We start from the raw sequence: 21,781 nt of genomic DNA on the forward strand, positions 1-21,781 counted from the left end.
AAGACCACACTAAAGCTACCAGCACGACTATGTTTATTGCAGCACTATTTACTATAGCTAAGATATGGAACCAACCCAGATGCCCTTCAGTAGATGAATGGATCAAGAAAATGTGGTATATATACACAATAGAATTCTATGCCTCCATCAGAAAGAATGACATTGCCCCATTTATTAAGAAATGGAAAGACTTGGAAAAAATTATATTAAGTGAAGTAAGCCAGGTCCAAAGAAATATAGGTCCCATTGTTGCCCTTATTTGTAATATCTAGTGTATGTCTGAGTCAAGCAGAAAAGTTCAGATAAGGTGGTGATAGGGAAATGAACCCATTGTTTGTCTTATTTGTAATATCTAGTGTATGTCTGAGTCAAGCAGAAAAGGTCAGATTAGGTGGTGATAGTGAAATGAACCCTAAGATATGTACTCAAATGTGTTTTTTTCTTTCTTGAGATTTTTTCTAACACGTTTATAAGATTATTTCTTTGTTGCTTTGTACGTCCCTTCCCCACAGTATAACTCCTGCTTTCACTGTATTTGATGTTGGTATAATTTGTGGAGGGGAAGGGGAAAAACAAATCGTTTAAATAGGGATACAGGTGGACCCATTGCAAAACTGAGATGTACAAGTCATTATGTCGAAAATGAACTTTACAACTTTGGTGCAGCAGAGGCGGGGGGGGAGCGGGGAGGATTGTGGGGGGGGCTGGGAGGAGGATGGGAAGGGATGGGATGGGGAAACAAAGGAGGAGGCTACAATGCTTGATAAGAAATGTACTCATTATCTTGCCCATGTAATTGTAACCCCTCTGTACACTATTTGCAAAATAAAAAATGGAAAATAAATGAATAAAACAAAAATGCAGTAAATAACCACAACAAACAGGATATGGACTGACCATTTATACATAAGTACAAATCCTACCTTTATAATGTATATAAATAGAATGTTTCCTGGGTGGGTACTTGAATTCAAGCCTAGGGACCAGGCCTTACTTTCTTGTCTTCAAGCATGGTGAGCTTCCCCTTCATCCACAGTGCTTCAGAGTTACCCAGGCCTTAAGTTCAAATTCAAAGGTAGGAGAAACGGCGTGAATTGCAAGCCAGGGAGCTATATATATATATATATATATATATATATATATATATATATATATATATATTGCTTTTTTTGCCAAACACGGTCTTGAACTCAGGTCATGGCAACCGTGCCTCAGCTTTCATCACCATAGTCTGGGGTGCTGCTGCTGGAAACACAGCCTATCCTGAGATCCTAGAACTTCAGGCCTTGTGCGGGGGTTGGGGGGGTGGGGGTGGGGGGAATGCACAGAAAAAAAGTGGCGGGATGGCATTTTAACATTTTCTTCCTTTCCACCGTGGCCATCTGGGTCTGAGTGATCCGGCTCCAAAGGATACTTCATCTTGCATTGCTGAAGGCTTGCAGGCTACTGGGGAAGCCATAATCCTGAACAATGATTAGCCAGGCCTCTTTCCTGGTGACCAATGGGCCATTAGATGTCCCTTGAGTTTGGGCCAACTCCCTGCAGCCTCTGCCTTACCCTACCTCCAGTTTAACCTTCCCGTTGCCCTACAGATGGAGGCCTGAGAGAAAGCCACTTGGCCACCTATTTCTGGTAGCTGCCAAGGCTTTTGAGAGTCAGTATGTCACAAAGAGAGTCATCATTCGCCACATTCTCAGATCTCAGCTTCCTGAGTAGCTAGGATAACAAGCATGAGCCACCAGTGCCCAGTATGTGATGCCTTTTGAAGGCATCTTGGCGAGTCTGTAAAGGAGCCCCAAAGGGCCTGGATAGACCATGACCCAATCAAGGAGCTGGGAGGGGGGAAGGTTGACCTTCTAGCCATTCTGTTCCCCCAAAATTGAAGATGCCAGGTGATGTTGTATGCACCAAACACCTAGGCCAGCAGCCACCAGGCTTAGTGGGGGAAAAGTAGAGAATACTCAAAGACTGTAGTGTTGAAATCTCTGATTTTGCATGCATGGTGTGTGTGTGTGTGTGTTTGTGTGAGAGAGAGAGAGAGAGAGAGAGAGAGAGACAGAGAGAGAGAGAGACAGAGAGAGAGAGAGAGAGACAGAGAGAGAGAGAGAGAGAGAGAGAGAGAGAGAGAGAGAGAGAGAGAGAGAGAGAGAGAGAGAGAGAACTCAGGGCCTAGGCTCTATCCCTCTATCCCTGAGTTTTCTTGCTCAAGGCTAGTGCTGTGCCACTTGAGCCACAGCCCCACTTGCTTTTTGATGGTTAATTGTAGGTAAGAGTCTCAAGGACTTTCCTCTCCAGGGTGGCTTTGAATCATAATGGGGGCCCCAGGGAAGCAAAAGTAAACACAACTCACAAGTACTATCCCTATGGTGGGCTACTCTTGCCCCCTGGTGGCCACACGCGGAACATGCGGCCCGGTGCCATTATCCCCTAGAGTTCAATTTGGGGCAGTGACCAGGGCCAAGCTGACTTTTGCTCACCCTGATTGCTGATGCCAGAGCAGGTCTGTTCAACCCTAGGCCAAGAGAGCTCCAGGAAGCCCAGCTTTCCAGGCTCACAAGGAAGGAAGAGGTCAGCTCCAGGCTGAGCTAAGAGCCTTTTCTCACAGATACCCCAACTTGGCCTTACTTATCACCATAAGACCTGTCAAAGAATAACTCCAAATAAACAAAATTGGAGCTGTGACTTCAAGTGGTAGAGCTCTAGCATTGAACCAAAGAGCTCAGCGACAGAGCCCTCAAGCTTTGAGTTCAAGACCCCCAGCTGACCTTACCCCATAAAACATAGGCTGTCTAAATGTGAACTAGTAGGATTTGTGCAGTGTTTCTGAAGAATGGTGATACTGAAGAAAGCACCCTAATTCTGATGACAGCTGAACTTGTGACATACAGCTATGTGCTGAGTCCTTCACAGGGCGCTATTTACTGGGTCCTTCCCACATGGGGGTTTTGTGCTGTTTGGTGAGTCATCCCAAAGGGTGCTATGTGCTGAGTCCCTGAGAAGAGTGGGCCGTCCTGGGTTTTTCAAAGTGTGCTGTGTGATGAGTCCATTACACAACGCACTGCATGCTGAGTCCTTCAAAAGGTGTGGTGTGCTAATACATCCCAAAGGCTCCTGCTATGTTCTGAGCCCTTGAGAAGAGAGGGATGAGGTGTTTTTTGAGTGCTGTGTGCTGAGTCCTTTACACAGGGTGCTCTGTACTGTCCTTCAAATGGTGCTGTGTGCTGGGTCCTTCCACAGTGTGTATGTGCTGAGTACTTCAAAATTGTTCTGTGTGCTGAGTTTTTTGAAGGATGCTGTGCACTGGGTGTTTTACACGGCGTGCTTCAACACAGGGTGTGATGAGTCCCTGGGAAATAGTGCTATGTGCTGAGTTTTTCAAAGTATGCCATGCACTGAGTCCTTTACCTTGGGGGCTATGGACTCCCTCCTTCAAAGGGTGCTGTGTGCTGAGTACACTACACAGCATACTACATGCTGATTCCTTCAAAGGGAGCTGTGTGCTGAGTCATTTACACAGGGTGCTTTGTGTTGATTTTGGAAGAGTGCTGTGTGTTGAGTCATTCCAAAGGGTGCTATGTTCTGAGTCCTTGAGTGGTGGTTATCCCCAACACACACACACACACACACAAACACAAACACAAATACACAAACGAGTGTCACCATGCACCTTCTTGGTGTGTGGTGTGGAGGGGGATGGAGGGGTGGGGCTGAGGGGAGATTGGATCCACTGAGCCGGTACTGGGGATGGGGGGTAGTGCTTAGCTGAGGTAAGGCTGCAATTGCCATGGTCTAGAAACCTCAGGGCCCAGTCAGTGCTGCAATTGTTGCCAGGGGTGGGGGGCGGGACCCAGAGGAGGAGGGGGCGGGGCCCAGGAGTGTACTTTATTGGCAGCAATGGCCAGGAGCCCAAGGGGGCAGGGGTCTGTGCTCAAAAGGGGCGGGGTGGCCCAGGAGAGGAGTGTGGGTCCAAGAGAGTGCTGGGAGAAGAGCGAGCATGAGCACAAGCACCAATGGAAACGGCTTCAGTGGCTGGTGGCTGCTCCAATCATAGCGTGGGTCCTGGCTGGGAGTGCAGAGCATGTGGAGCCTGCATGGCAGGCACATCGCCAAACGCAGCCCCTCGGAGGCACCCAGCCATGGTCGCCCTGAATCTGAGGTCCCGGTGCGGGGAGCACGGCAGAGGCAGTGGCTGCTGAGGCAGCGGCGGCCACAGGTTAGGAGGCCGCTGAGGCTGCGGTGGTAGTTGAGGAGGAACAGAGTCTGCGTGCAGCCCCACCACTAGCCCGCGCTGCTTTTCAAACATGGCGCTGCTGGCTCGGACCCGCCGAGCTGGTGCGCCCCTGGCCTGCTTGTGCCCCCGACTTGATTCCAGCCCTCGGCTCTCAGACTCCCAGCCCGCACCCGGAGTCCCAACCTACAGCTTCTCGCAGCAGCTCACGTGAGTGGCCAACCTGCACTCCCACACTCCACGACCCCCCTTGTAAATCCCGTCCCCCACTCTACCCTTCCTCCCCACTCTCTCGGACCTGGACCCTTGCCTCTCCCCTCCCAGTCCAGTCCAGCCTGCGCCTCCTCCATGCCCCATAGTATGTCCTGCCTCTGCCACAAATGCACCCCAAGGGTGGGGTTTGGAGGTGGGTGTCCACCCAGGTATCGCACTCTCATCCCTAGTGGCCAGTGTCCCGGAAAAGGGGAGCTGCAGGGATGGGTGAGGAGGGGGCACCACAGAGCCCTAGGCCTGGAGCAGTGGGAGCCACACAGCCTTGCATCTGCATCCTTTCTCTCCCTGGTGGGAACCTGGTGGCTTTAGTCAGAGGTGGGGAGCTGCACCCCACACCTGCCTTCTTAGGTCTTTTCCTTTTTGCTGGGGAGGGGGGTGTTGGATACAGAAGATAGGCCCCCCTTGCTGTGTGAGCCCTTGTCTTCTGTGCTCAGTTACCCTTTCACCTGAGGACATTCCCAGAAGAGCCCACTAGAGAGGTGAGGGCACTGGGGTCAGATAGAAGGTGGATATTTGGGAGAAAAACACACCCCCTCTGACACACATACAACTGGCCTGTACCCCCAACCCCAGCTGTCAACAGTTCTGACTGGGTGATCACATTTCCCAGTTCTGCCAGCTTCTTCTAGTGCTCCCAGTCCATCTGGTCTCCTTGTCCTCGCCAAGAATCTGCCAAGTCACCCAGAAGTATGTAGGAGGGAAGTAGGGAGTCCATCCATGTCTATAGCCTTTAGGACCCCATCAAAGTCCCCAACAACGCCCCCACCCCAGGTCAGATACCTCTCTGGAGGCACCATGACCCCCTGCTTTGTTTTCTGTCCAGGCTCTGAGGAGCCACGTGTCTCAGGACTCCTTCACCCAGAGTCCTAGACTAGGGTTTTGGTGAATGGGTAGTCAAGGCTGGTTGTTCCCAATGGGAAGGGTCTGGCCCTGGAGAAAGGGGGAGGCAGGGTGGTTCTGTGTTATTAGAGCATTGTTCCCCTTGGGTAGTTGCCCCTGGTTCTGACAAGGGAACCCCAGTGCTTGAGCTGGTATATTGCCTAGATGAGAAACCAACAAATTCAGGAGAGGCACTGCTCTGAGTCAGTGTGTATGAGAGAGAGAAAGAGAGAGAGAGAGAGAGAGAGAGAGACAGAGACAGAGACAGAGACAGAGACAGAGACAGAGACAGAGACAGAGAGAGAGATCATCTTTCTCATTGTACAGTCAGTATGTCTAAAAAGAGCAAAAGCATTTTGGGGGGGGGTTCTGGTTGTGGGATCTGAACTCTGGGCCTGTGCCCTGTCCCTCAGCTCTTGAGCTCAAGCTAGCACTCTACCACTTGAGCCACAGCGCCACTTCCAACTTTTTCTTTTTGCTTACGTGGTGCTGAGGAATGGAACTCAGGGCCTCGTGCATGCAAGGAAAGCGCTCTACCACACAGTCACCTTTCTAGCCCAAGCGAAAGCATTTTATTTGTGGGCATGTGTGTATTTGTTGTTCTTTTTTCATTAATGCCCAGTATGAGCCCAGCCACAATTTTAGTTTTCTCTTTCACCGTTTCATGGCTCCTTTAGAGAAGGTTTCAATAGATATTCCTTCCCACCACTTTCTCCCCCTTTCCTGCAGCCCAAAGTAACTGCTGGGCCTGCGTGGGTCTCTTCTAGGAGGCCTGTGTGAACCGCAGACCAGCGTGGATACCTTCCCTTCTGTCTTTAGCCAGAAGGCTCGAGAGGCTACTGTGACCACAGCCACACTCTTCCAGCCAGAGAGTCTGCTCTCATGTGTATAGTTGGAGCTAATTCAAAGTTGGGAATGTATCTGCCAAACATAAATAGGGAAGGAGATAGGGGGAGTAGGACAGGGTCTATGAAGCTATGAGGGTCTGGAAAGTGATGAACGGTGTGACATGGCAGATGGTTCACCACGACCGAGGATGAGAGGGGAATCTTACGCAGGGCATTGACGGTGTCCATGGGCATCAGAGCAGGGGGTGTTGGGCTGCCAATGTTGGCATGGATTTCCTCCCAGGGCAGTGCACTGGTGGGCAGTCCTCCCTGGAGTCCTGCAGACTCCAATCTATGTCCTTCCTGAGCTGTTTCCAGCTGGGCAATGGTAGGCAAGTGTGTTCCCCCTGCTGGAGCCTGCTTGGGATCAGGACATGGCAGTTAGCTAAGGCTCTCTGAATGCCATTTTCTGTAACCTGCTGAAGGCTATCTAGAAGGAAAAGGGGACTACTGATTTTGGAACTCATTAAGTTTGATTGGGACAAGTGAAATGCCAGCTTTTCCAGGGTTTTTTCTTGAAGCTGGCAATTTCTACTAACGCCTGGGATTCTGGGTCAAATTAGATGGACCATTTCAGCCACCAAACAATGACTTTCAAAGCGGCACAGGCAGAGTTTCCGAGACAGATGATTTCCTGCTACGAACGTCGTGCCTTGACTACCTTTCTCCAGCAGCTGCTGATTATTCCCTGGCTCTCTCTAGGGTGACCACCACAGTTGAGGATGTCTTGGGGAGCAGAGATTGTGACCTCACCATCCACAGCCAGCCAGCTGTGAGCAGAGAATTCCCAGCACCTGCACCGGAATCTGGGAGAATCAGAGACCTAGGATGCCTCAAGGATCCTTTCTCTGCAACATGAAACTTGGGGGCCGGATATAGTGGACCATCCTCTCTGCCCCAGGGAGTGGAGTGGAGGTCCCTTGAGCCTGGTGTTTACCTCTCAGCAACCTTGTTCACACCTGAGTGGAGAATGGAGTGCCACAGAGCTGGTCAGTGGCTGGACAGAGATCTTTAAGAAGATAAGCGTCTCAGAGGCCCTGGAATCCAGTGAGGACATCATGGCTCATGTCCTTGGAACCAAAACAGTTAAGTGCGGTGGCACCAGGAGGGTGGGAAGAGGGAGGAGGAAGAACTTTTGGAGAGCTACATCAGGCTTTGCCCCCACCCAGGATGCTTACCTGAATTAGATGGGACTTTTCTGTAGTATTGTCATAGACAGATGCTCATTTATTTATCCAACAAACCGTTATAGTGTGTGCCAAGCCTTGGGGGGGGGGGGATCATACAAGATGAAAGGTTCCAGTGCTGGTTCCAGGGCACATGAAGAAATCTTGGTTTGAGCTGGATACCATTGCTTCACTCCTGTCATCCTAGCTACTTAGGAGCCTGAGATGGGAGGGTTTAGGCTTAAAGCCCATGCAGGAAAGCCTATAAGACTCTTATCTCCAACTAACTACCAAAAAGAAAATGCCAGAAGTGGATGAGTGGCTCAAGCCATAGACTGTTGGCCTTGAGTAAAAAGGCTCAGGGACAACACCCAGTCTCTGATTTTAAGGCCCAGGAGTGACACGAATAGAGTAAAGAGAAAGGAGGGAAGGACGGAAGGAGAAAAGGAGGAAAGGAAGGAAGAAGGGATCATGCAGGCCTTGGTTTGGAGTTCTTGGATCAAGGGAGCCAACCATTCACAATCTCTGTGGAGACATTGTCAGAGCCCAAAGCCAGTATGTAGGAGCAAGCCACTGTTCCCTCAGCAACTTCATGGCATCCAGGATCTGAGTGGTCGCTGACTGCAGAGGGAAACAGCCTGGGGTAGACCCTAGTGCTCAGGGTGGGCCATGGAGTTTCAATCTCCCCTGGCTCACTGAGTTTATTTTCTGATCATTTAAGAAGAAAGTGTCCAAAGGCTAGGGAGGATAGGGAGAGGGAGTGTCCAGAGGGTGGTGGCAAGCGATAAGCAGGAAGATGAAGAGGGAGGACAATCTCAGATCAGGTGTGTCAGGCCATTGAAGCCATGACCTCATCTGATAACCTAGACCATCAGTGATAGAGCTTTCAACCCAGCCCCATGGCTATTAAAAGTCCTGGCACTCTGAGTTCACCGTTGACGACCTTGCTGTCGTCCTCTGCAGTATGCCTGTGCAGTACATCCTTGGGGACTGTAATTTTTGCTGGGTCAATCTTAAGATGACACCCCAGAGCTCATTCCTCGATCAGAGACAGAGGTAACCAGGCCACTGGCACAGGACAGCCTGTGAGGGCAGGAGTCAGACCCGTGTTGCCCCCAGACTTCTTCTATGGGACTCTAGGGCCCCGTGACTGCCATTCTCAGAGGTAGAGGTGGGTCTCCTTGCTGGCTCAGCCTTTAGTCTAGAGGGCATATGTGGGATTTAGAGAAGGTTGACTGAAGGTCGAGGCTGGTGAGAAAACCAGAGGCACTGGGCTCTGAGCAGGGTTGTTTCTTTGAGGATACTCAAACCCAGGAATATTGCTGAGATGGATCAGCCCTTTCCTCCTACCCAAGAGAGAGGGACCTAGAGCCCTCCAGTCTGCATTCCTTGGCTGAGAAATTCATTCATTCCTATATCCTTTGGTTGGATAACTAGATCTCACCTGACTGCCCAGTGTCAAGGCAGGACAGTGAGAGTTCTTGAGTCCTGGATGAGGTCACGGGATTCTCAGTATGAGATTGTACTTGAATGTCCTGACTTGGTGCATGGTCAGTCCCATTTAAGACTGCCATGACCTAGGACATAGAATCTAGAGACACAGAGCAGGATGGGATCTATTCTGTGAGTCTGGAGTATTATGTGTGAGCTTTGAGTTCCCGTGTGCTCACCTGCTTCCTTTTCTTGGGTGGGTCTATGCTAGAAAAAGCTTAAAACTAGGGCCTGGGTCCCATCCCTGGTTTCATGCTCAAAGCTAGCACTCTACCATTTGAGCCAGAGCTTCACTTGCAATGTTTTTGGGTGTTTAATTGGAGATAAGAGTTCTCAATGACTTTGCTGCCAAGAGTGGCATTTAATTGCAGTCATCAGATCTCAGTCTCCTGAGGGGATAGGATGACAGGTATGGAAAAGCATCTTTGGCTGGGTGCCAGTGGCTCATGGCTGTCATCCTAAGTACTCAGGAGCTGAATCTTAGGATCATGGGTAAAAGCCAGCTTGGGCAGGAAAGACCCTCAACTCTTCTCTCCAATAAAGCACCAGAAAACCGGAAGTGGTGCTGTGGCTCAAGTAGTAGAGTGCTGGACTTGAGCCGAAGAGCTCAGGGATAGCACCCAGGCCCAGAGTTCAAGCCCCACAACCAACAAAAAGAAAAAAAGTAAAACATCTTTGCCTGAAAAGGATGGTGGAGGTGTGTTTGTGTGCGTGTGTCATCATTTTAGATGGATTGTCCCAAACTCTTAGTTCACGGCAGCCGATTCTTCACCACAGGTGAAGCTCTGGGTTGGATGTTGACCATCAGCCCTCAGTTTCCTCACGGGACAGTTGTGAGGAAATAAGGAGGGATCTTCGGAGCAGTGCCAGGCACAGAGGGAGCAGGTGTCAGATACAGTTCTCAACAATTCTGTGATTATATGACAGGAAGTTACCAGAAAGGACTCAGATGGAGTCTGTTTTTAATTGTGCAACAGGTGTGGGAATATGAAACAAAACATGTCTCTCTTTCATCATTACCCTATTCCCATGAGGAAGGGGATCCTTCACTGTATTCAGTCTTGCAGCTGGGGAAAATGAGTCATAGTGAAGCCAGGTGAACTACTCATGACCCCCAGCTGACAGGAAGCTTGACCTGATTTACCTGCCATGCTTCCTAGGACAGTGGGTGTTATTCAGTCCACTTCTTGTCGTGCAAAGTCCACTTCTTGTCATTTGTGGGGTTTGAATTCTGGATCTGGATGCTTTCCCTGATCTCCTCAGGTCAAGGCTAGCGCTCTACCACATGAGCCACCGCATCACTTCCGGTTTTCTGTTGGTTCTTTGAGGATAAGTGTCTCACAGATCTTCCTGCCAGGGCCAGCTATGAGCCATGATCTTCATATCTCAGCCTCCTGTGTAGGTAGGATTATAGGCCTGAGCCACAGGCACCTGGTTAAGTGTAAATCTGGTCCTCTCTCTCTCTCTCTCTCTCTCTCTCTCTCTCTCTCTCTCTCTCTCTCTCTCTCTCTCTCTCTCTCTCTCTCTCTCCCTCTCCCTCTCCCTCTCCCTCTCCCTCTCTCTTCCCCTCCCCCCTCTCTCTCCCTCTCCTTCTCTTTCTCTCTCTCCTTCTCTCTTTCTCTCTCTCAGGAACTGGTTGAATGGGTGCTGGAGGAGGTAGCCCAGCATCCCCATGTGGCTGGAACCCACAGTGACCCTCTCATTCTGGGGGTGGGCTGTGATTCAGGAGTTGTTTTGCTCAGCCTGTTGAACCAGCTTCATGAGGTAAGCCCCTCCTTCCCCCGGCTAGACCATGACAGTTATTCATTGTCCATCTCATGAGTCATTCCCCACATCCCTCTGGTACACCATTGAAGTAAAGTGCATGAGAAGGTGTCAACTTGTCCCCCTGCCCAGCACAATCCAGGGCCTCTGACCTATACCCCCACTTATCTGACAAGACCCTGGCTATAAGACAATAAAAACACTCTGAGTGTACTACCCTTTGCTGGAGAGTGTCATTTTGATTAGGGGGGAGGGGTTCAGAGGAAATACCCCAGACCTGACACCTTCCAGGGGACATTTGTTCTTGTGACAGAGCCAAGTCATTGCTGTGGATAAGGATAAAGCCTCCATCAGACTGACCCAGAACAATGCTCAAAGATAGGTAGGCTGTTGAAGTATCAAACCCACTCATGTCTGCTTCCTACTCCCACAAAGGAGGTGTAGTGTGGGTGACCCAGCCCTGGGCCTAAGGGATTATAAATGGATCGTGGCAGTCAGGAGCTCATGGCTCCCACCCATCATCCTGGCTCTTTGGGAGGCTGAGGTCTGATGGTTGTGGCTCAGAGTAACCCGGGCAGGAAAGTGCGTGAGAATCTTATCTCCCATAAACCACCTAGCTCCCCAAAACCACACACAAAAAAGCCAGATGTAGTGCTGAGACTCAAGTGGTAGAGCCTCAGCCTTGAACAAAAGAAGCATCATAAAATAAATGAACAGTGTACACCTTTTATCTGACTATGAAGAAAGATGGATACAGTCTTCTGCTGGTACTTGTAGCCAAAGGTAAGGGGCTCCCCTTGTTGTTCCCCTAAACCTCTCCTTCTCTCCTTTATCTGTCTAGGCTTAGGCTGCAGGACAGAATTCCGATCATCCCCCTGGATGTGACCTTAGGTACCCTGCCCCCCCCCTTCCTTGGGGTCAGGATCCTGGATGCACTCCCTACTAGGAGGATGAGGCACCGCAGAGATGAGGGTAGGTATCCTGGACACTTTTACACACACACACACACACACACACACACACACACACACACACACAAACACATATGAACACACAAACACCCCTAAGCCAACTCAGAGTAGCCTTTTTCAAAGACACTTTATCTCCTTGGATTAACTGACCTAGGAGAGAGTTTTGTTCCCCTGTAACTGATTATTTTAAATTGGGCTTGCTAGTTGACAGGAGATAAACAGGAGCAAAACAAAAAGCCTTTGGTGCCCATCACCTGAGGCTCAGGCTCATGCCTGTCATCCTGGCTACTCAGGAGGCTGAGATCTGAGGGTCACAGCTTGAAGCCAGCCATACGCTGGAAAGCCCGTGGGACTCTACATTCCATGGAACCACCAAAAAGCTAGAAGTGGAGCTGTGGCTCAAGTGGTAGAGCACCAGCCTTGAACAATAAAACTCAGAGAGAGAGCTCCCAGATCCTCAGCTCAAGCCCACATGGAGAAATGGCCCCATCTTATGGCCCACAGATTGCCCTGGCCACGAGCCCCCACTCATGGAGTGTGATACAACACCTGTCCCTGGGTGGTGTATCAGGGCCTTCAGAAATCCGGTGATGGAATCCACGCCTTTCCCTTCGTGCACTATCAACCCACACTGGCTGGAAGGCAGAGCCTGACAAGGCTGGCAGCTCTGCCAAGGTGATCAGAATGGTCTTCTTGGAGGCATCACTTGAAAAGGGGGTCTCGCTTAACAAGGAGGATCTGCCCGGAAGCACAGAGAGCAAAAGTGCTGAATATGATGGACAACACAGCAGAGCATGCTCATTTCCAGCCAGGGCTGCTGGTGAGAGACTCGGTATAGATGTGTGACTTGGGATAGATGTGTGAGACTATCCCGAGATAGTTCTGAGGGGTCATAGAAGAACAGTTATCCAGGGCTGGGATTGTATCTTAAAAGTAGAGGGCTCACCTAGCACGCAGGAAAGCACAGGTTGGATTCCAAGGTCCTGCATACACAGAAAAAGCTGGAAGTGGCACCACGGCTCAGGTGAAAGAGCACTCCCCTTGAGACAAAGAAAGTCGGGGACATCGCTGGGCCCCAATGTCAGGCCCCAGGGCTGTCACCATAAAACAGTTCTCTAAGGGACCTTGGTGACAGGTGGATGGCTATGCCCTGAAGCTCTCAGTAGATCCATCTGTGCTTTGTGTCTCCTTTGACAGAGGGGAGATGGATACTCCTTTTTTCCCTGGGCACCCCTGTGCCCGGTTATCAGCAAACCTCCCAAGGTCTTCCACTGGCACATGGAGCAGCTGGCCCTAGAAATCCTCAGGTATCGGTTGGGTGGGGCAGGAGGATATAGGGCAGGCCCCAGAACTCCTTGTGGGTCTGATCTGCCCTGGAAGACCAGGCAATCAGGAGGAGGCAGATGGGAGCTTAGAGAGGGCTAGTGATGTGAGGGGGCCCTTTAATCCCCATGGCCCCACCCAGATTCTGAGCCTTCCTTTGCTGTCCCTGAGGGAGGTAGAGGGGTGTCTAGGTGGTAGCTTCTAGGAGGAGTAGGTGGAAATTCTGAAGGACTAGACACCTTAAGCCAGTCGCTCACCCCTCTCCTCCCACACCTGTCATCCTGGCCACTCGGGAGGCTGAGATCCAGAGGATCTCATTTCCCAACCCAGGCAAGAAAGTACCATGAGAGGCTCATCTCCAATCCAACTGGAATTGGCACTGTGGCTCAAGTGGTAGAGTACTGGCCTTAAAGAAAAATCGACCTCAGGGATAGTATCCAAGCCCTGAGTTCAAGCCCCTCAAACAAGAAAGAAGAAAAATAAAAGAAAACAGAAAAAAAAAACAGGAAAGAAAGAAAGGCATCCCTTCCTTGCTTGCAAGAGATGTTGAAGCAGTGGGGTTGCTATGGTTGGGAGACCAGATGCTAGCCTCCCTGGGTTTGCTCCAGTATGAAGCTGTAACAGGGTGGGTGGTGCCTTACCAAGAACACCAGAGGTTGTGGCCTGTGGCAGGCATGGAGTGGGTGAATGGGAGCAGGCGTGGGATCGCAGTGTCAATTATATGCTCTCCATTCATGGTTTTGGATGCTGGTGACAAAGTCTGAAATGTAGGGTTACATGTGGTTTATGTCTTGATGAGTTGGGTTTTCCCTTGGTATTAGAAGGTGGCTGAAGCCGGTCGTTGCCCGTGACTCACAACTGTCATCCTAGCTACTCAGGAGGCTGAGATCTGAGGATCATGGTTCAAAGCCAGCTTGGGCAGGAAAATATGTGAGACTTTATCTCCAGTGAACCACTAGAAAGCCTGAAGTGGTACTGTGGCTTCAGTGGTAGAGCGCCCACCTTCAGCTCAAGAGCTAAGGGACTGCGTGCAGTCCCAGAGTTCAAACCCCATGACTGACAACCAAAAAAAAAGTAGCTGAGTTTTCTGCATAGTGGTATGTACATTTAGGAAATACCAAGATGTGTTATGAGCCATTCCAGATGTGTGAGATGTCCTGAGTTTTGTCTACACTTGGTCTGAGGATGGTAGTGCCATCTTCTTGGGTGTGGGATGTTCAGGGTGCTCATGGACTGCTGAGGCCTTGGGCTGTGTGTGTGTGTGTGTGTGTGTGTGTGTATTTTTCCTTCATCTCTCTCTGTCTCCTTCCTGGGTGCCTGTCTGCCTCTTTCTGACCTTGGATGGTGCCCCTCCTCCACACTGACCTTGCCCTTTAGCCCCCTATCAGGGTCTACAATGAGTCCTAAATTGCCAGAGGCCTGCATTCCAGTTTTTCTTTGGGGCCCAAGTCTGGCCTGTCCAAATCTTTGGGCACCTCCAGGGGATTCTGGATTCTGGATCAGCATGGCCAGCTAGCATAGGGTCTCTCCTGCCTCTGGGAGGCCTCAGTCATGCGATGTCTTGCCTTTTCCTCAGCTGGGTCTCTGGCTGCACGTCCCTCCCTGCACGCTGGCAGTAGTGTGGGGGATGGAAGTTTTCCGGTGGATCTGGCCAACTCGAGCTTGATAGCTGATTGAAGGCCATCCAAGCAAGGAGGATCCGGGGCTACATGTGAGGTGAGGCCAAGGTGGCTTGGAAGTATCCATCAGTGTCTAGGAAATATCAACATACCTTGTCACAGGAAAGTCTATTCCCCACCCCCTCCCCACAGCTTGGCTGCTCAGGTCCTTCTAGAGAATTCTGGATGCCCAGAATACAGATGCACACATTTAGATTCTAGGTCCAGGGAACTGGGGCATGAGAGACTAGTATGGCCAATACCTCAATGTTCTGGGTCATTAGCCTTGACCTGGCTATGTCCCCCTTGTTGTACGTTCACTTCTTTTTTAAAAAAAAAAATTATTGTAAAGATACTATACAGAGGGTTACAGTTACATGAGTGAGGTAATGAGTACACTTCCTCTTGAACATTGTTACCTCCCCCATTATTTTCCCCCTACCATCCCCTCCCTCCCTCCCTTCCCCGAGGTTCTTTTTTTTTTTTTGATTGTGATTAAGTGATTACATAATTTCCGGAAATTCACAGTATTGTGGAATAATGATGCTCATTTAAAGTCACAAGTTCATTCTAACTTTCCTGGAGCAAATTGTCTATCACAGTCTGTAATATATAACGGTGCTCACATGTTATATACCATATATGTGATCAGCAGCATGGGGATATTTGGTAGTGGTTCAACCAGATGAGTGGGACTTCTTTGTTTCTTAAGTCCTGTTAGTTTTGACATATCACCTAACATTTTGGATTTAGCATCCACTTATCAGGGAGACCATGTACTGTTTGTCTCTTCGTTCTTGGCTTACCTCGCTCAACATGATTCCTTCTAGCTCCATCCATTTCCCTGCAAATGCCATTATTTTGTCATTTCTAATGGCTGCATAATATTCCATTGTGTATAGATACCACAATTTTTGGATCCATTCGTCTGTGGTGGGGCATCTAGGTTGTTTCCATATCCTAGCTATTGTGAACAGTGCTGCAATAAACATGGAGGTGCACGTGTCCTTGTATATTGGTTCCTGTTGTTCAGGGTAGATGCCTAGAAGTGGTATGACTGGGTCGTAAGGGAGGTCAAACTTTAGCTTTCTAAGGACACTCCAGACTGCTTTCCAAAGTGGTTGTATAAGTGTACATTCCCACCAGCAGTGTAATAGCGTTCCTCGTTCTCCACATCCCCTCCAGCATTTGTCGTTGGCTGATTTGTGGATGTGGGACATTCTGACTGGGGTAAGGTGGTATCTCAGGGTTGTCTTTATTTGCATTTCCTTCACCACCAGGGATGATGAACATTTCCTCATGTGTTTCTTTGCCATTTTTATTTCTTCATTTGAGAAGTCCCTCTTTAGTTCCCTTGCCCATTTAGTAATTGGTTTGTTAGGTTTGGGAGGGATTAGTTTCTTGAGTTCCCTGTATATACAGGGTGTTAACCCCTTGTCTGATATATTGCTGGTAAATATTTTTTCCCAATTAGTTGGTTGTCTTTCTAGCTTGGTTGCAATAGCTTTATCTGTGCAGAAGCTTTTTATTTTAAGGTAGTCCCATTTGTCGAGTCTCTCTCCAACTTGTTGTGACCCTGGGACTCTGTTCAGGAAGTTCCTTCCTGTGCCTATTAGTTCAAGTGTCTCTCCTACTCTGTCCTGCAGTAGTTTCAGAGATTCAGGTTTAATGTTAAGGTCTTTAATCCATTTTGAGTTGATGTTGGTGCATGGTGATAGGCTGGGGTCCACTTTTAGTTTTCTGCATGTGGCTGCCCAGTTTTCCCAGCACCAGCGGTTGAAGAGGCTGTGTTTCTTCCATTGTATGTCTTTGGCTCCTTTGTCGAATATCAGCTGGCTGTAGGCCTGTGGATTTATTTCTGGATCTTCTATTCTGTTCCATTGGTCTTCGGGTCTGTTTTTGTGCCAGTACCATGCTATCTTTGTTATTATACCTCTGTAGTAGAGTTTGAAGTTCGGCATGGATAGCCCTCCCATATTGTCTTTATGCCCTAGAATTGTTTTGGCTATTCTAGGTCTTTTGTTGTTCCATATGAATTTTTGGACTGTTTTCTGTATTTCAGTGATGTACGTCATTGGGATTTTAATAGGAATTGCGTTGAATTTGTATATTAGTTTTGGAAGTATTACCATCTTTACTATATTAAGTCAGCCTATCCAGGAGCATGGGAGGTCTTTCCATTTCCTAGTGTCTTCTGCAATTTCTTTCTTTAACTTTTTATAGTTCTCATTAAATAGTTCTTTTACATCTTTGGTCAGGTTAATTCCTAAATATTTTATTTTTTGGGAGGTTATTGTGAATGGGGTTGCTCCCTTTATTTCCCTCTCTTCCTGTACATTATCAGTGTATAGGAAGGCAACTGATTTTTGTGGGTTTATTTTGTATCCTGCTATTTTGCCGAAGTGATTTATGATTTCTAAGAGTTTGGGGATGGAGTTTTTGGGATCGTGGAGGTATAGTATCATGTGGTCTGCAAAAAGGGATAGTTTAACTTCTTCTTTCCCTATGCGGATCCCTTTAATGTCTTTTTCTTGCCTTATTGCCCTGGCTAAGGGTTCTAGGACTATATTGAAGAGGAGTGGAGAAAGTGGGCATCCTTGCCTTGTTCCTGATTTTAGGAGAATTGGTTGTAGCTTTTCTCCATTAAGTATAATATTGGCTATTGGTCTGTCATAAATGGCTTTTATTGTTTTTAGAAATGTTCCTTCTATTCCTATTTTCTCCAGAGCTTTTAGCATGAATGAATGTTGAATTTTGTCAAAGACCTTTTCTGCATCTGTGGCGATAATCATGTGATTCTTGACCTTGGCTCTGTTGATATGTTGAATTACATTTATTGACTTACGTATGTTAAACCATCCCTGTGTCTCTGGGATGAAGCCTACCTGGTCATAGTGAATTTTTTTTTTATGTGTTTCTGGATTCTGTTAGCTAGAATCTTTTAAGGATCTTTGCATCTGTGTTCATCAAGGAGATTGGCCTGTAGTTCTCCTTTTTGGTTGGGTCTTTGCCTGGTTTGGGGATGAGTGTGATATTGGCTTTGTAGAATGAGTTTGGGATAGCTCCCTCCTTCTCTATTTCTCTGAAGAGCTTGAGGAGTATGGGTATTAGTTCTTATTTAAAGGTCTTATAGAATTCTGCTGTGAATCCATCTGGTCCTGGGCTTTTTTTTGTTGGAAGACTTTTGATAGCTTCCTGTATCTCATTATAGGATATTGGCTTATTTAATTGGTTAACTTCTTCTTTGCTCAGTTTGGGCAACTTGTATTTCTCTAAAAATGCATCCATTTCTGCCCAATTTTCTTCCTTTAGAGAGTATAGCTTTTGAAAGTAGTCTGTTAGAATTGTTTGGATATCTTGGGTACGTGTTGTAATGTTTCCCGTGGCATCCCTAATCCTATTAATATGCGTTTCCTCTCTTCTTTTTTTAATTAATCTAGCCAATGGGCCATCAATTTTGTTTATTTTTTCAAAGAACCAGCTTTTTGTTTGGTTTATTTTGGTTATGGTTTTCTGATTTTCTAATTGGTTAATCTCTGCTTTTAATTTGGTTATCTGGCTTCATCTAGTAGCTTTAGGTCCCATTTTTTCTTGTTTTTCTAGCTGTTTTAATTGCAACATGAGATTATTTACTTGGTTGGTCTCCATTCTCTTGATGTGGGCACTGAGGGCAATAAATTTGCCCCTCAGGACTGCTTTTGCTGTGTCCCACAAGTTTCTTTGTGAGGTGTTTTCATTTTCATTGAGTTGTAGGAAATGCTTTATTTCTTCTCTGATCTCTTCTGTTATCCAGGCATTGTAAAGGAGTGTGCTGTTCAATTTCCATGTATTAGAGAAATTTCTGCGGTATGCTTTGTTATTGAGAGCTAGCTTGATTCCACTGTGGTCAGATAGGATACAGGGGATTATGTCGATCCCTTTGTATTTGCTTAAGTTCCTTGCATGAACTATGATATGGTCTATTTTGGAGAAAGTTCCGTGAGCTGCTGAGAAGAATGTGTACTGTGTTGTTTTAGGGTGAAATACTCAGTAGATGTCAGTTAATTCCGCTTGGAGTATGGCCTCTCTTAATTCGGTGGCTTCTTTGCCAATACTCTGGTTGGTAGACCTGTCCTTTGGTGAGAGTGGTGTGTTAAAGTCTCCTAGTATTATCGTATTGGGATCTATTTTATTCTGTAAGTTTGAGAGCATTTGTTTGACATATCTGGGTGCACCAATATTTGGGGCATATAAGTTGATGATGGTTATATCCTCCTCTTGGATTGTTCCCTTTATTAATATGTAGTGTCCGTCCTTGTCTTTCTGTACTGATTTTAATGAAAAGTTTATTTTGTCAGATATCAGGATAGCTACACCTGCTTTCTTACTGGGGGCGTTTGATTGGTAGATCCTTTTCCACCCCTTCACTCTGAGTTTGTTTGTATGTTTGGCTGAGAGGTGGGTCTCCTGAAGGCAACAGATGGATGGGTCTTGTTTTCTGATCCAATCCTCAGTTCGTTTTCTTTTAATTGGCGAATTCAGCCCATTTATATTAAGAGAAAGTATAGAGAGATGCATTGTTGTCCCTGCCATTCCGTTTTCCTAAGTTTTTCTTCTTTCCTTTCCTCCTGTGCTTGCTCAGTTAGACTTTGAGTAACGCCTGTTTGGGGCAGGCCCCAGTTCCTGGTTGCTTTCTTCAGGTTGTGTCCCCCCTCTTAGAATTCTTTGTAATGCTACGTTCACTTCTTAATCCAGTGCTGTCCCCACACCGACCCTTGTGGCAGTGCTGTGAAAGTGGCAGGAGTGGAAGTGAGATCCAGGGTGCCCAAAATCTGGATTTATGGCCTGATTGGGGGTGGAGTGGGGGCAAAGGGTGTCTTAAAAAAATCTTATAGTTGGAACTCAGGGCCTAGGCACTGTCCTTGAGCTTCCCTTGCTCAAAGCTAACACTCTACCACTTGAACCACAGCTCACCTTTCATCTTTTTTAGTAGTTTAGTGGAGAGAAGAGTCTCACAGACTTTCCTGCCTGGGCTGGCTTCAAGCTGCCATCCTAAGAGCTCAGCTTCTTACGTAGCTAGGATTGCTGGTATAAGACATTGGGACCTACTAAGGATGTTTTTGTGTGTGCTTTGTGTGTGTGTGTGTGTGTGTGTGTGTGTGTGTGTGTGTGTGTGTGTGTGTGTGTGTTTGTGAATTTACCGGGGCTTGAACTCAGAGCCTAGGTGGTATCCTTTAGCTTGTTTACATAAGATTGGTGCTCTACCACTTGAACTACAGTACACTTCAGCTCCCAGAAGACCCTGACTATGTGGAGAGCATAAAGCTCAAACCTGATCATATTTCTTCGACCTCAGGGTAGGATATGACTCCTCTGCAGCCTGGAGGAGTAGGGGTGGAGTAGGAGTGGTAACTGTAGATGGGTGCTAGGCTGGTAGAGAGGTACTCTGTCTTTTGCCAAGAAGGATAGTGATAGCTCAAGCTCTCATTTTCCTAGCTATTCAGGAGGCTGAGATCTGGGCCAGGAGGGGCAAAAGCTGCAAGATGGCACGGCAGGTAATGCCCGCTCATGCAGGGATCACAAGAGTGCAAATCTGTCAGGCACACCTCGGGGGAGGGGATATTGAGTTGGGCTCATGAAAGATTTGTGTGCTTACAAATCCACAGCCAGCTAGCTGCTACTTCTAGAAGCAACCTGGAGTTCCAGGACTCAGAGCCCTTCTTTCCTCACCAGTGTTTGGGGGCAAATGAAGGTCTGCAATCATGGGCCAACTACAAAGGAGCATTTGTAGTGTTCTTTTCCTTGGTCCTGTGGCCCCATGCATGGATGGAGGGGCGGGTTCCCTGGAACTTACTGCCTTGGCCCAGACCCCTCAGCCCAAGAAGGACTTAGGGAGAAACCACATGATCTGGCTTGAGAGTTTACTATGACTATGCCTCAGGACTTCCCCCAGTTCTGACTCAGCTCATCATTACCACCTTCCTGTGTGTGTGGGTGCATCTTGGTACTAGGGCTTGAACTCAGGTCCTGGGCTCTGTCCCTCAGTTTTTTTCATTCAAGGCTAGCACTCTACCACTTGAGTCCCAGAAGAATATGTCTCACCAGGCTCACTTTTTTTTTTTTTTTTGCCGGTCATCAGGCTTGAACTCAGGGTCTGGGCATGCTCCTGAGCTTCTTTTGCTCAAGGCTAGCCACAGTGCCACTTTTGGCTTTCTCTGTTTCTGTGGTACTGAGAAATCGAACCCAGAGCTTTGTGCGTGCTAGGTAAGCACTCTACCGCTAAGCCACATTTGCAGCCCAAGGCTGAATTGTAACAAGAGTTATGAGGGTGGGATTTATTGGCTTACCCCATTTGGCATAGAAATCGCTGACTATTTCATATCTTTGCCGAGATTTGGGACCAGTCTGTGACTCGGCAATGAGGAATGATGAATGAATGAGAGCCACCAGGCCCCACAGTTCTAGGCTCACATACTACAGAAGGATAGATAATATAGATCCAGAACCTTCGACCATTCCTACAGCCTAGGAACTCTGAGGGCTTGTCCCAGCTTGCCCAAGTTGGGTGGGCTGAGCATGGACATCCTGCTGAATGCCCATCATCCATCCATACACAGAGACATGGAGTTACTGCTGCCTTTTTTTGGACAGGGGGCAGGTCTGGGGTTGAACTATGAACCTAGGCCCTGTCCCTGAGTTCCTTTTGCTCAAGGGCAGTACTCTGCAACTTGAGTCATGATCCCACTCATGTTTTTTTTTTCCCTGTGATCTCTTAGAAATAAGTGTCGCCTACTTTCCTGCCCTGGCTGAATTCAAGTTGGCATTCTCTACATCTGAGCCTCCTGAGGAGCTAGGATTACAGGCAGAAGCCGCTGACACCTAGCTTTCTTTTCTTGTTCTTTTTTAACCATGACAATCTGAAATCTTCACTGTGTCATTCCAATGGTTTGCATACGATGTAAACTACCCTGGAGTTCGATTGCTAGGATTGCCACCCACAAATGGAGGGAGATCCTGACAAACTCATTCCTATTCGTGTGAATTCTAATGAAATATTATAAAAGTAATAATTAAATTTGCAGTTAATTCATGATTCTATTTTAGAATGCCACACAAATATTATTGGATTTATATCTTCCATTCTAGCACCATGGTATGATTC

At 47.8% G+C, this 21,781-nt stretch overlaps 1 pseudogene; it reads right to left on the bottom strand.

The window, feature by feature from the left end:
- Positions 1-6,278: 6,278 nt before the first annotated feature.
- The window catches only part of LOC138828886 (chromodomain Y-like protein), a 38,279-nt pseudogene continuing 22,776 nt past the window's right edge, over positions 6,279-21,781 (bottom strand).

This window comes from Dipodomys merriami, unplaced genomic scaffold (assembly GCF_024711535.1).
Source record: "Dipodomys merriami isolate MVZ:Mamm:240054 unplaced genomic scaffold, mDipMer1.0.p SCAF_1668, whole genome shotgun sequence".
NCBI classification, from domain to species: domain Eukaryota; kingdom Metazoa; phylum Chordata; class Mammalia; order Rodentia; family Heteromyidae; genus Dipodomys; species Dipodomys merriami.